A 10,378-nucleotide genomic window follows, 5' to 3' on the forward strand; every position below is an offset into this window, starting at 1 on the left:
TTCGCTCGTTTCATTTAACATCTGAGTTGAATATCGGATTACGTTCGTGGATACTGGGGGCACTCTTCATTCAGAAATTTTTGCTCGCCAGTGCCTCTGTTACTACAAACCTATAAAAAAAATCCAACTTTTTATGTCCCCAACTCTTGGCTGCAGCGTCTACACTGGCTTACGGTGCAACTGAAGCCTTATTGCGTTAAACTCCTGCAAAAGCCCTTAAAGCTGTACTAGGGCACTGTCTAGCACCTTTTTAATGACAACCGCTGCTGACGCCCGTAGCTGAGACTTGCGAAACGGCCTTTTCCAGACTGCACGTCCCAAGTTCTCAAACCTTAAGGCACATGCTTTCGTATAGGCGAGATAATGTCCTGTACTCAAGAATGTTGTGGTAGATGGTAAGTGTTAGGCGAACACTTGTAGAGAAAAAGTGCACAAATCAGTCTGCAGCAAAAGAAAAAATAATAATAATAAAATGAAAGAAGCAGACGTGGTACTTCATTTCGCACCGCCAACGCCATCAGGTGAAGTTCCAGTGACAAGGACGTTTAAGTTTGGTCAACAATATTTTTGCTGCCAAATACCGATATAAATTTCGTTGAGGACTACTGCAAAACACAAGTAAACCCAGCGAAGTAAGTTGTCAGTGCGCCGCAAAAAGTTCTGCGCTTGCTAGGCTTGCCAGCTACTGATTTATCAATGGGTCTACTAATATTTCAAATTTTGTTTTTCTCAATTATACAGCTTTGGAATGTACAAATTTTTCGGCTTATCCCATTAAGACGAAAGAGAAATTTACTAATCTTTTTAAATGTTGTTCTTTTTTCGTGCTACACCACGACCACATTATGATTAGATAACTTCGGGCACCAGATGCTTCGGGCACCAGATGTCATCAGAGGCCCTTCCGAAATTGATTCGAACGTAGGAACACATCTTTTTAATACTTCTGGCGTTCCAATTCCTTGTTTGCCGTGGAGTTCATGAAACCTTGCACTGCACTGACACTGTCCGAGGTCATTGCATTGTGTTCTTTCTTCTGTTCTGGCACATTGCAGAGCTTTCAATGAGCACTGAATCCATGCCACAAGACCTTCGTTTAAAATGTCGCTTTCACCATCATGAAGAATGTGCTGATTTCTGCTCATTTTTCGAGCAAAAATCTGCTACAATTTCTTTATGACCCATGGAAACAGTACATATGTAACGCAAAGTACAAGTCCTCTGCGTATGATATAATGGCATTAACTTCTGGAATTTTTCGTAACGCATCCATGCACTACAACATGGATGAAAATGTGCATAAAATGCTGATATTTCTTATGATCAAGCATGATCCCAATCCCAGGCGTGTAATATCGAATGGCGGCGTTACGCGAGTGTCAAATGCGTCATTTCATAGAAGGGTCAAGCGATTTCTTCCATTGTTAATTGCTGTCTGTGTCGCAGTTACGCAACGTTACATTAAAGCAGATGTACACTGTCCTTTAGCCATTAACCAGCAACTTGAAGGTACTCTTACGCTACCACGGAATCAACACATTTACACAAAATGTAGTTCATCTTTTATTCTCGATGCTTGTTCGTTAAGCTACATTCTGTTTTTCAATGGCAAGAGCGCTCCATTACACCGAAAGAACAATAGCCATTCCATCTCTCGTGTCGCTGTCTGTCTAGTTAATTAGCCTTTCTTCTTATCAGTGATAAACCAAAAACAAAGCATTGGTATGTTGTTTCCGTACTTCTCTACTCCTTTCTTTCACAAAGCAACCTGTAATAAATATATATTCACCCAACTTGCAAGGGCGGGCCAGGAATGTACGGAAGAGAGAAAGACAAAGCAGAAATCGGCTTACCTCGCTTCGAGCGTCCAAGTCGCGGAGGATTTCACGCACTGTCAGTCAGGAGTGCTTCCACTCGGCCGATCACGAGGAACGCCGTCCCACTAACTGCAACTCAGACACAGCGTGCGGGTGGGGGCAGCTGTGTTTAGCAACACGCACGATGTTGAGGACAACGAGGAGAAGAATCCGTGTCTTACAATCACGGCGGCTCAATACAAGATATCGCACCACTCGAATGTCTCACCACGACGAACACAGAACAGAGTTTCTCGAGCGTGTTGTTTACGGTCTTGCTTCAGAAGTTCCTCACTCTTCTGCTCTGTGCCACACTTTTGCCGATATAGCGTAATTCTGTTTCGAAGTGCGCTTCTCGTTTCGGGAGTGTCGTGTCGGGATTATATTCCGGTTCCACCCATCTACTTCAAAAGTTACGCAAGAAGCGCAAAGAAAAAGCGATATCCCTGCACTTCTTTTCGGGGCACCCTCTATCGAAGAAACTTTCTTACTGGGATCACTTGCGCAATTGCGGTTATGTCAGAGAGCTCACGCGAATACTCTAGCCCAAAATTGGTGGAGTCAGAGAGGAAAGGCTCTTGCGGATCAAGAACGATTGATAAGAGTTCTGAAAAATTAGTTTTCGGAGCGGATAAAAATTTCTGAAATTCCCGACAAGGGCGAGTGCTTTTGCATGTAAATTTCAGTATGCTATTGTCCTTGTCTAATCATAACAATTTCAGGACTAATAGCTCAGTTCTCGAGAACAGATTGCGCGTCTGTAAAAATTCTTTAAATGATCAGACACGACGACTACGAGTTGTGTACTGTTATAGGCGACTTCAGGAGGTTTACGCTGCGTCGCTCGATTGCGAATATTTTTTTTAACGATCTGTTTCTCTTTTATCTGTAAGTGCAAGCGTGTTGTAAAAGCGCACATGAATATAAGACTCACATTATACGTTTTTCAACTTGTATGACGTCTAATGATTAGATATGCTATCGGCGTTTCCAGCTGTGGCGGTTGAGAGAAAAGGGCTGCGATTCCTTGAAAGTAGGATATTGGTAGAAATTAATCTGTAGCCATGAATTACACTCACACTACAAGTAACGAGTACGTGTTACCAAACGAACAATCTAAGATGAAGGTATTGAACTTGCTTTCAGTTCACCAAATTTTGAGCAGGTACAAAAGCGCTTGAGGAGTTACTCCTTGACCCGAGAGTCTGACTCACTAGGATTGACGACAGTTCTGATGACGAGAAAGTTTGAAGAGCTATTTGTGTTAGCCACATGCGCTGGAAGCCTTTTTTTTGTTGTTGTTAACTTCAACGCTTCCCGTGCATCATAAAAATACAGTCTCTCTATGTACAGTGTGCCCTTCACGTATTTGTACAGATCTTTCTGTGCTTGGTAAACGTGACCTCACTCAGAAAACAAGACTAGCTCATTAGTGCAGATAAAATGCCAAGCAAATAAGCGGCTTTTTCCACAGACCAATCTACACTATAACTTATTCGAATCACCAGATTTCACCAGGATGTCGAGAAACTGCAACTTCAGCTGCATTTACGCATGCTCTACCACATTCGAAATTTCTGCATATAGCCCGAAATCTTCACTCTAGTCATTGAGAACGATGCTCACTGACCTATCTTACCAAAACTGATGGCCCGTGTTTCCATGAGCCGAGAATCAAGAGCAGTTTTTGAACATATCTGCACACCATTTCCCCGTTTGTCTAGCGTTTAAATATATGATTCAATAACGATGCGTCACATGAAGATAATGGCGAATTATTGAATCTGCGTCAAAGCTACGTTCGATCTTCAGTCAACGTTCAACTGGTTCATTCAGTCTACGCTCAAATTGTTTCCTTATATGGTTTTGATGCGTGTTTAATAGTTACACGTTTTATATAACCACCACAGTCTGAAGTCTCACGTAAATCTGCAAACTAATAATGCCGAATCATCTGTGCAAGTAGGTTTGAAGTAGTGAATGCGTTTTTTTTTCGTCTAAATTTAGATTATTTTCTCTTCACTTCGTTTTGTTCAGGCCTGATGCAAACAACCTCGCAATCAAACAAATAACTCAAGGCATTCCGAGTCACCAATCATTTCTCATGCATGGGGTTTTGTTCGCGAATGTAAGGATGCATTACGCATAACGAAGATCGCAGCGGTTGCTATTACAGCAAAGTCAGTGTGGGAAGCACGATGTGTGCGAGAAATGTGAAAATTTGACAGAAATGTGAACGTTTCCGGCAGAAGTCCGAGTTTCGATTGCTGCGGCTAACTTCTTTGTTATTCGCGTGACCTACTCCAAGTTCTCCTGCAGCTGTCCGGAGGTCAACTTTCGAAGTTCACACAAACGTCCAACACAAGCACCACCTTTCTTATTAACACCTTCCGAGTCGCGAGTCACAGGGATCCGCTTCGTCCAGGCGCCGCAGGCGTGCTCTGGTGATGCGGACAAAAGAGCAACAGGTGGGTGACAGAAGTTCGTCGTCGCACCCTTTGGTATCGCAGGCTCCGAGAAGGACAGTGAGGAATCCTCTGCACTGAGTACATATATAGAGGCGCTGACCCGTCGATAGCACATATATAGAGGCAGCGAGAGAGAGAGTCAGAGAGAGAGCGAGAGTTGAGGACTGACTGCCACAGTTGTCGTCGTAGGGAGGCGTGCTTTCACAACGTGCACCGCTTAGAGAGGGCGCGGCTGGCGCGCGGTCCCGAGTCGCGGCGACGACTGCGAGCCGCGTGTCCCGCGCGCACCCACCTCCTTCTCGCCTGTGCTGCCGCCGCCGCTACCGGGGCGCGAACACCGCGCCACCACCACGGCAACCCCCCAGCGCACGGGTTCTCGCAGCCCCGCGAGGTGGCTGCACCGTTACTGGTGTACGCTTCCCCTTAACGACTCCCCCTTCCGCTTGGCTTTCGTTACGTCCTTTCCCCGGAACGCCGTCAATAGCGAAGCGCCACAATATCCCCAAGCCGCTATTCCTTCCTCTCTTTCCTCCATCGCCAGCCTTTTAACGCTGCGAATGAACGAAAGCTCCAAAGACTTGTGGTCGTTCCTAGATGCTTTCTTCATACGGAAGGTTGTTTTTCCCTCATGTGACTTATCTTGCTCCTCAATGAGCGTGCATTCACAGGGTCTTCAGTGCGGGAGAGTCAATGTCCGCGATGTTTTTCTGTGTGTGGTTCTCTTGTTGGTTGTCGTTTTACGCTTCATTAATTATATTGCATTGCTACATTTTAAAACTATGTGTGTGTGTGTGTGTGTGTGTGTGTGTGTGTGTGTGTGTGTGTGTATGTGTGTGTGTGTGTGTGTGTTTGTGTGTGTGTGTGTGTGTGTGCGTGCGCGCGTGTGCGTGTGCGTGCGTGTGTGTGCGTGCGTACGTGCGTGCGTGTGCGCGCGCGCGCGCGTGTGTGTTTGTGTGTGTGTGTGTGCATCTGCGTGTGGTGTTGAAGTGGTGTTGAAGATTAACAGTGGTGTTGAAGATTAATATGAAGAAAACAAAGATAACGAATAGCCTGGCAAAGGAACACGAGTTCAGGATTGCCAGTCAGCCTCCAGAGTGTGCGAAGGAACACGTTTACCTAGGTTAATAACTCACAGGGGACCCTGATCCTGACAAGAAAATTTAAAGAAGAATAAAATTGGGTTGGAGCGCATGCGGCAGACGTACTCAGGTCCTCACTGGAAGCTTGCCATTATCACTAAAAAGGAAGGTGTGTAATCTGTGCATTCTACCAGTGCTAACATAGGGGGCAGAAACTTGGAGACTGACAAAGAAGCTCGAAAACAAGTTAAGGACCACACAACGAGCGATGTAACGAGGAAGGATAGGCGTAACGTTAAGAGACAGGAAGAGAGCGGTGTGGATCAGAGAAGAAACAGGGATAGCCGATATTCTAATTGACATCAAGAGAAAGAAATGGAGCTGGTCAGGTCATGTAATGCGTAGGTGGACCATTAGTGTTACCAAGTGGGTGTCAAGAGGAGGGAAACGCAGTCGAGGACGGTAAAAGACAAGGAGGGATGATGAAATTAAGAGATTCGCCGGCGCAAGTTGGAATCGGTTGCCGCAGCACAGGGGTTTATTGGAGATTGGAGGGAGAGGCCTTCGTCCTGCAGGCGACATAAAAGAGGTTGATGATGATGATGAAATTATGATTAGCTTCACCTTGTGTAATGTTATGGTATATTTTTCTGTTCGCAAATGGAATAGGCTAAATATATTTTGTTCGGACAGTGCTCCCTCCAAATCATGTCGCATACTGCTTTGGTTTTTCGCAACCTCAACATTGCCGACGTGACCTGGATGTGACGGGGTAGATAATGACGTGTCTTCGTTCTATGCCGAGGCCTCTCTTTAGCTTCTTCGCAAACAGGATCTACGGAACAGCTTCGTGGGCGTAATGCAACCGATTCCCCCGAGCCATCTCCCAAAGAAAGCTAACGAGATTATATGTGCAGCCGACTGTGCCAGATCCTGGTATCTTCGGGAGACTAATAAAATATTATGTATGTCTAGGTGGCCCGGATCGCTGTAAATACTGTTTACCTAAACAGCCATCTCGTTCTGACAGCCCACTCAACGGGAAAATGCCGTGGCCGAAATGCGCGAGCCCTTGGAGCAGTACTCGCACTCAAGATTCAACACACACACAAGGGTTAGTCTTGTACTTGGCTACACACTGAGATGGTAGTTGGCGCATAACTTATATGAGAAGATCAACCTTGCAGTGTCGTTGAGCTTCTGAAGACAGATCTTTTCTCGGAGCTATCCATACATAGTATTACCAGTTATTCAGTGTAAATTATGCCTGGTTGCTGTTGTACATGGAAAAAAAAACTTAAGGACGATTCAAAGCGCTTGTCGGAATCAAAGTTAAACGAAGCTTTATTGAAATGTTTGAAATAAACTTTATACAGAAGAGGCACATGGCTCCTGTAACTTCTTTTGCTAATCCAACGCATACATGGTCGACATTTCACCATTGATCATATTCTTACGATGGGGTGGGTTTATTTAAAGATGAATGGTTGAAAAGTAGAGAAGGGTTGCCGCGCCGACACCCTGTCACTCCACAGACAAGCGTACTTCTGTCCTTCCTGTCGCTTTAGCTTAACAATATGTTCAGCTCTCGCTATTACGAGTGCAATCCGGTATTGTTCTACATCTAGGAGCTCCACCTTCTGCTTCACAGAACGAATGTCATCTACAAAGACACCAGGGGACTTGTTTTCGTGATCCACAAGTTGCCGAAAACTGGATCATAAATAATTTCACGCTGTATTTATTTGCGCCTCAAAACAGATGAGGGGGCGTACAAACATCAGCCAAGGGTGAGGAACGTAAATTCCTTATCCATCCGATGCGCTGTCGTGGCACTAATACAAGGGTTAGCATGAACGTGAATCTGAGCAGCCTCGAGGCTTTCCCTTTCGAGACTGCCTTTATATCTGTTTATAATCCCGGTTGGCCAGCTCCGACCGCTAGAGCCCAGGATGCCGCCCGAGCTCAAGACATTCTGGAATATGGACGCCTCTCCAAAGCTGCATTTACCTAATAAAAATGTTTATTCTCTCGAAAAGGGGTGTACAGCCCTGCAGTGCGCAGGAAGGTGCGCGGGGTTGCTCAGGGCCTTTAAAGATGAAGAATGTTCTCTTAGCCTGTCCTTTAGAGAGCTCCCCGTTTGCCCAATGTAAGCTTTCCCACAGTCGTGTGGTATCTTGTATACCACTTCGGCGGTACAGGAGGCGAGGGGTTTCGTGTGTTTCTTTTCACAGGTCTTGTCCTTCTTATGGCCGTTTGCAAGGGCGCACAACCGATAAAGCTTGAGAGGAGCTGTCAAGATGAGGTCAACGCCCCGTTTTTGCCCGATCCTTTTCAAGTTGTGTGAAATCGTGTCGCCATATGGCATCACAACAGACTTATTTGGCCTCTGGCGTGGCATAGTATTGGTTGGAGCCTGTAGTTTCTTTAAAAGAGTTGACCCCACTGCGACTAGCACACTCGAAGGGAATCCCAAAACTTTCAGACGAGAAACTTGTATGTCAAAACTGTGACCAATCCTGTGTGCGCAAGACTTGGTCAGGGATAACTTGAGGCACGATGAAGCTATACACTGTTTTACCGCTTTGGCGTGAGAGTTGTCAAAAGGTAGAATGGTTTCCTTGTAACAGGGCAAATATTCCCCACAAAAGTATTCATTAGAGTTAAAACAGAGCACTAAATCTAAAAAACAGATTGCGCCATTGTCAGGATGTTCCATTGTGAAAGATAACAAGTGCGAACAATGTTTGAAACAAAGGAACACTCGTTCAGCTACTGCAGTGCTAATGTCATTATGTGGAACAGATAAAAAGACAAGAAAATCGTCCGCATATCTGTGAAGTTTAGGAAGAATGCCCTGGTTGAATTCTTGCTGAAGCAAACAGTCAAACATGGCTAAGATAATTTAAAACAAAATGGGTGCCACACACGATCCAATACATGTGCCCTTTTTCTGTATGTGAATCTTACTGTCAAATTTAATAGTGGTAGAGATGAAGTAGCAGCCCAAAAGCTCAACAAAACCCTCTGCTGGGATTAGGCAGTCGTTCTGAAGGGCAACAACACCGCATGAATCAATTGTTTCCGGACAGTTACAAAGAGTTCCTCATGCGGTGTAGAATAAAATAACTCGTCTATGTCCACAGACGTTGGTTTGTCTCTGAAAATATACTTACTTGCAAGTGAGCGTCGTTCCTGCTCACGTCTGCTTTTTCCGCAATGCTTTTGCGCTCCCCTTTGCAAAAATCATGTCCAACCAGCTAGCCCAACAGCTTACTATTCTAAAGCCTCTTAAAGGGTCGTACCATGCACTCAGTCTGCTCTTTTCTCCCCCTTGGTCTCCCAAATGCTTACAATATCAAGGACGCACTCCGTTTCAAGGCGACAAAGTTTGCTTTGCCGCCTTTTGACACTCTGTACTTCTGGACTTGGCAGCTCGAAGTACAACCGGCGCTCAGGGCCCCATCTTGTTGGTCACGAGTGGAAGCGACACCGACCGCTGTTGGCTGACCACTTGGCGTTTCCTGGAGCTCAAACCTCTTGATCGATGCCACTCCTCACTCACCGAGGTGACAATCTGCAAGCGTTGCGTCAGTATCCATTGCAGCATCATCTGTCGAAACGCTGTCTTCCTGAGCCGTGGCAACGGTGCGGTGGGCCGTCTTGACTGTCTCTATTTTCTCAGTAGTCCAAGACGCGCTTGTTGATGGCAGCTTCTCCGAAGTACGTGCTTACAAAGCGTTTGCCGGTGAAGCTTTTCTCGTTGTGTGCAGAGCTGTCGAAGCGTCAGCCTCATTAGTACCTTCTGTCCACATGTCTGTTGCATTGTTTGGGTACGTGGCTGCGTCCCTGGTAGGTGTAGATGTAAATGTAGATGCGTAGAAATACTGACACGTACCACTCTGGGTGAATGGAAAAGAACCGGGTACGTAAAAGTAAAGTACAAAATAACAGGAAATATTCTTGTAATATTTAATTTAAAACCAAGATATAAAGATTGGGAAGGCTGATTTGACAGAAATTAAACATTTCATGAGAACCATGGAAATAAAACGATAGAAATTTAATTTGATAGTAAAAAAGACGCTTTAAACTTTGAATTTAGAGTTCAAATCTCATTGATCCTAGAGAAATATCTTTGGTGGTAGCGCTAACGTTCCCCTCAATGTGCCCAAAAATGCAGGCCCTGCATGTGTAGTAAATTTTGAACACTTCAACCTAATCAAAGAAGGTTTAGTGGCATTTCCTAGATTTCTTTTCTTAAGCTAATAAACTATTGACAAGAAATTAAAGGATGTTCTGTGGTCTCATCTTCCCTAGACAAGAACAAATCGGTTAGGGTGGCAGAGCAGCCCTATATAATTTTAAAAATTGAAGAAGGTATGCAACTGCACAGCCTACTAATGGATACTTCTTCTTGTTTGAATTGAATTACTTTTCCAAGGGCAGAATAAGTCTTTAATATCCGAGGAAATTGTTATAGGGGGTAGAGAGAATTCTCGATTCAACATTTGTCTCCCAAATCTTGCAGTGATGATCGAAGCTGATATAGGAGAACTTGAATAGTTGGGTCAACTATATATATCTTGGCCTCAATAGTTCTAAATGAAACTTCCGTTTCATATATAACTATAGTTCTGGTATAACGTATAACTATTCCAATCTCTTATCAATCTAAATCCGCCATTATCTATCTGTGAAAAGTCAAATTGGTTTGTGCGCCACTCAATTTCGCCCTCCGGGATAGGTCAAACTGGCTGTTGACAGGGTTATTCATCCCCTTAGGACGGGATAATCTGTATTAATCTTAAACCTTTCGTTGGTGTGTGTCTGTCTTATATGCTCAGGAGCTTTAACTATCCGCCCATATGCGCCCGCTCTTCAGTAAATAAAGCAGACACACACCAGCGAAAGTTTCGAGATTATCTCAAATATTACGTTGTTTTAAGGACATGGCTAATGCTGTCCACGCAAA

General features: G+C 44.7%; 1 protein-coding gene across 1 annotated transcript in view; it reads right to left on the reverse strand.

The window, feature by feature from the left end:
* LOC135898728 (probable G-protein coupled receptor No18) overlaps positions 1-2,376 on the reverse strand; it is a 143,191-nt gene extending 140,815 nt beyond the window's left edge. Inside the window, exon 1 of the mRNA XM_065427835.1 lies at positions 1,854-2,376. The gene's annotated coding sequence lies outside the window, so the exon portion shown is untranslated. The remainder of the gene's footprint in view (positions 1-1,853) is intronic.
* Between the last annotated feature and the right edge of the window lie 8,002 nt (positions 2,377-10,378).

The sequence above is a fragment of the Dermacentor albipictus genome, chromosome 3 (genome assembly GCF_038994185.2).
Source record: "Dermacentor albipictus isolate Rhodes 1998 colony chromosome 3, USDA_Dalb.pri_finalv2, whole genome shotgun sequence".
Lineage (NCBI taxonomy): Eukaryota > Metazoa > Arthropoda > Arachnida > Ixodida > Ixodidae > Dermacentor > Dermacentor albipictus.